Genomic DNA, 3,919 nt, shown 5'->3' with positions numbered 1-3,919 from the left:
TGCTTTAATTGACTTTCGCCTGAAGCTCTTTTGCCTTGCCAATATCTCTCATGATGGATGGAAAGTGGAGGAATGTGAAGTTGTAGAGCTAAACATGATGTTTTTCCCATGTGGATACACAAAAAATGTCTAACAATGGGTATGTCATTGGGTGCTAATTGATCTGTTATATTTTAGAACTGTAACAAACAGCTTTGTTTTAATCACAACACTAGGTATAAAAGAAAGGTTGATAGCAATACATCCGTCCTTCTAATTTTCCTCCTTTATTTTCTTTCTTCCTTTGACTGGGTGAACAAACTACCAAATTCACCTAATAGTAATCATTAGGTGAATTGAAACATCATTTACACCAATTTCAGTGACCAAACTGCACCAATACAGAAAAATTAACTTTTATTTTAAAGAAATTGAGTCTTATTTATGCATTATCATGTTACAAATAAACTGAAGGTATTACAGCTTTGAAGTATTTCGATGCAACTATATTCAGAGCAAAATATGATGTATTTTTTAAAAAACACTTTCTTACATTACTGGTGAGTTTTCACTTTGTTATTACCTATTTTGTTATTTTGTCATTATTAGATTATTTGTTGCTCCAATGAGTAAAAAAAGTCTTCATTTGATTCATCTTTTGTTTATGTGGCATAAGTTCACATTGACAATTTTAGATAAGTCCTACCTTTAGTTTAAGTACATTCAGTTAATTTATGAAAACAATCCTGGACAAAAATCAATAACCAGTGGAAGAAAACCACTTACTCTTGTCCAATAACACTTCACAAGGCTGAGCTGTACAGAAGGATTTTTTTTATCATTTCTATTTATTTAGTCCCTACAGATTGTCCATGAAAGACTTCTTCCAGGAACCAACTCTTTAACAACTCACTGTTACAACAATCCTGTAGCGGTTGTTTTGAAGAGCTGGTGACCTCACAATATCCCAGCTTTTAAAATATTACTCTGACTGCTCATATCACCAATTCTGGCATTAGTTTCAGAGCTGTAACTCCTCCCACAAGAGTGTTACATGGCACATTAAGAATAAATGCATGTAAAGCATCTCGATAGATTCAATACAAAAAATGCCGTGAAGCATCATTTTACATGACCAAAGTGAAGCAGCACTAAAGTGATTTGAACAAATGTAAATAATGAAAAATGATAAATACAAACGCAACAAAAACACAAGACATGAACATGTTCAGTCTGTTACATCAGTCCTGCTTCAAAACCGATTTACTTTGAGTGGTGTTTAAGTCTGTTAATCTAAAATATATTCCAGCTTAAAGAAAGAACATAAAATTTTTTACCAAAGCAAGTTTTCCTTTTCCATCTTCCATTAAAATACAAGTTAATATTTTTCACATTCTTACAACCATGAACTTCAGTGTGTTTTACTTTAAATTACAAACCAACACAAAGTAGTGGACAAATGTGAAGTGGCAGGAAAATAATTGAAAATCATGTTACATACAGCCCCATAGTTGATACTAACACCAGACTTTATTGCAATTACAGCTGAAATCTATCAGGATTAAGTCTTGCAGAAATTTCTTTGCCATTTCTCTTTGCAACACAGCTTAAGCAGTAAGACTGGATTGTGTCTTTGAAAAGTATTCTTTTAGTCTTTGCCACACATTCCTAGTTGGATTTAGGTCTGAACTTTCAAAGGGTCATTCCAATACATAAATATACTTTGATGGCTTTATGTTAAGGGTTGTTGTCCTATACAAAGGTGAACCTTTGTTCATTTAACATGCATTTATTTCCACCCATCTCCAACTCTGACTGAAGTTTTTTTCCGCCAGCTTCCTTTTCTCTGCTAAAAAAAAGCATCCTCACTCCATGATTCTGCCACCACCACATCACTTTAAGAATATGTTTGCTAATTTCTCCTACTACTTTCCAATTATGCCTTAATCTGGTTTGGTTGCTACCATTAATTCTATTTCACTCTGACATGTTTGTTGCGGCTTACACTGCATCAAAGCTACAGTAAAGCTTCAAGCTGAATCTGTTTGTTTTGGAAAGTGGCTTGAGGTGACATATTGAATTGGCATTTTCAAAATAACTAAAAGAAGCGAAAATATTCTGGTTCATGTGAAGTTTTTTTGGCCACAAATACTTATTACCTAAAGAAATGGTAGAACTTGACGTTCCACGATGTTTTTCAGTTTGTTCATTAACATACGTGCAAAATAGAAAAGTGTTACTGCAGTTTTATGTAACCCCCACACACCATGTTGATCTGTCTGTATGTTTTATGTGTTTTTTGTTAGTTCTTTGAATGTCCTGTAGAGGGCGCTTGACCCAAATTTCTCCTGTGTCGGTCAGAGAAGAAGAGTAAGGCAGACGGAAGAAGAAAGAGAAATGGTAAACTACGTAGACTAAGCACGTTTAAGCAGACGTAGAGAAGTTTTCTGTACTAGGATTACTCTTAAGTGCTGCTGTGATACAAACTAATTCTGTTTATTTTGAACTGGACGATGTGCATTCTGTTCTGGGATTTCTCCGGTGAGTCTGTTGTTTTATTTTTAGCTGCTCACTTACGTGGAATGGCTACCTAGCTTCAGCTAACGTTGCTCAGTTTTTTTAGAACCGGAGTACAAGGTGTAGCTCTGTAAGTAGCATAGCTGTGTGAAATTAGACTGTTTTATGATGAAGTGATGTTTGTAACCATTTCTGCTAATGTTAAGTTTTATTTTTTTTATTACTGGGCGTTTTTTGGTTTATTTTAAACGCTAATTCAGTTTTCATACCTGTACCTGCATGATCGGTTAACGCTCTACATGCAGGTTGGGGGTTTTTTTGGACGGCCGATATCTGAACGAGCCAGTGGAGTTCCGGAAGCAGAAGGGTCCCGCCGCCATCTTTGTGACTGTGAAGCCTGGGACAACGCAGAGGGACTGGTGCTGCTGGAGCTAGCTGTTTTAATGGACAACAGATAAGTTTATTGAACAAAAAAGGGGGGCCCTAATCCTTTAATTTTTTTTTCATTCCACAAATTAGTCCTTCATGAACATTTTCAAAAAAAACACTGAGAACTTATGTGCACATTAACTGAGCTGACTGAATGAAATGTTATATTAAAGGGCTAACTGGAAGATGTAATTTTCTCCTCCTGGGGGGTGGGGGTGCGCAATTGTGGAAGTGAGCTTTAAAGCTACAGTTTAGAAAACTATCCTGATTTTTAAACAGCAATTTTATTTCTATAAGGGTGGACAATTTATTTTTTTTATTTGTTGATAATTGGTGTTACCTGGAGTATTATTTTTTTGTGGGGGAAGGGAGATAAACTTGAGTTGTTAAAACATATTTGCTTATCATCCTCCTGTGTGACCCTAGAGCATAAGTAACTTTACTATGAGTTCTTTGCTAATTCGATTAAGTAGTGGTTACATTTAGCAAAAAGAACGCTTTACATGCAGCAATGTTAATCAACTCTATATTGAAAACTTACCTTCCTGACCAAAGTGGCTCTCATTATAAAATCCCTTCATCCCTTCACTTGCATGCAAATCAGAAAACCAGACTTCAAAAACCTCTAAGCAAATAATGATCGCCAGCTAAAAGGATGCAACGAACAGTACCCAAGACTGTCCTTCAAAATTAATTTTTAATTGCCAATAAAATTAAATCAGAATTTGTAATTGTCTTTTTATTTATACTGCTTGACAAATGTGAAAGTGAGGCCAAAGTAAGCTGTCATTGTTGTTGATTAAAGGCTTCTTGTTGTTACTGATTCCCTTCTGAGGAAGGCTTATGATTCGGACTTCAATGCAAAAACAAACACTTAAAAATGAGCTTCAGTGCACCCAAGCTTTGTTGCATTATTAATGGTTTCATGGAGACCAGATAGCAATGCTGTAGGGTGGAAAAGAGGTGGGGAATATAAGACAGAAACGAAGGCACA

The 3,919-nt window shown here is 35.5% G+C and overlaps 1 long non-coding RNA gene across 1 annotated transcript; it reads left to right on the top strand.

Moving 5' to 3' along the window:
* The first annotated feature begins 2,371 nt into the window (after positions 1–2,371).
* LOC114160334 (uncharacterized) lies at positions 2,372–3,029 on the top strand. The gene is made up of 2 exons (XR_003598745.1): positions 2,372–2,520; positions 2,802–3,029. It is a non-coding gene; the product is annotated as an uncharacterized LOC114160334 (long non-coding RNA).
* Positions 3,030–3,919: the final 890 nt, after the last annotated feature.

This window comes from Xiphophorus couchianus, chromosome 16 (assembly GCF_001444195.1).
Source record: "Xiphophorus couchianus chromosome 16, X_couchianus-1.0, whole genome shotgun sequence".
Lineage (NCBI taxonomy): Eukaryota > Metazoa > Chordata > Actinopteri > Cyprinodontiformes > Poeciliidae > Xiphophorus > Xiphophorus couchianus.
This window is presented reverse-complemented; position numbering and strand designations above follow the sequence as displayed.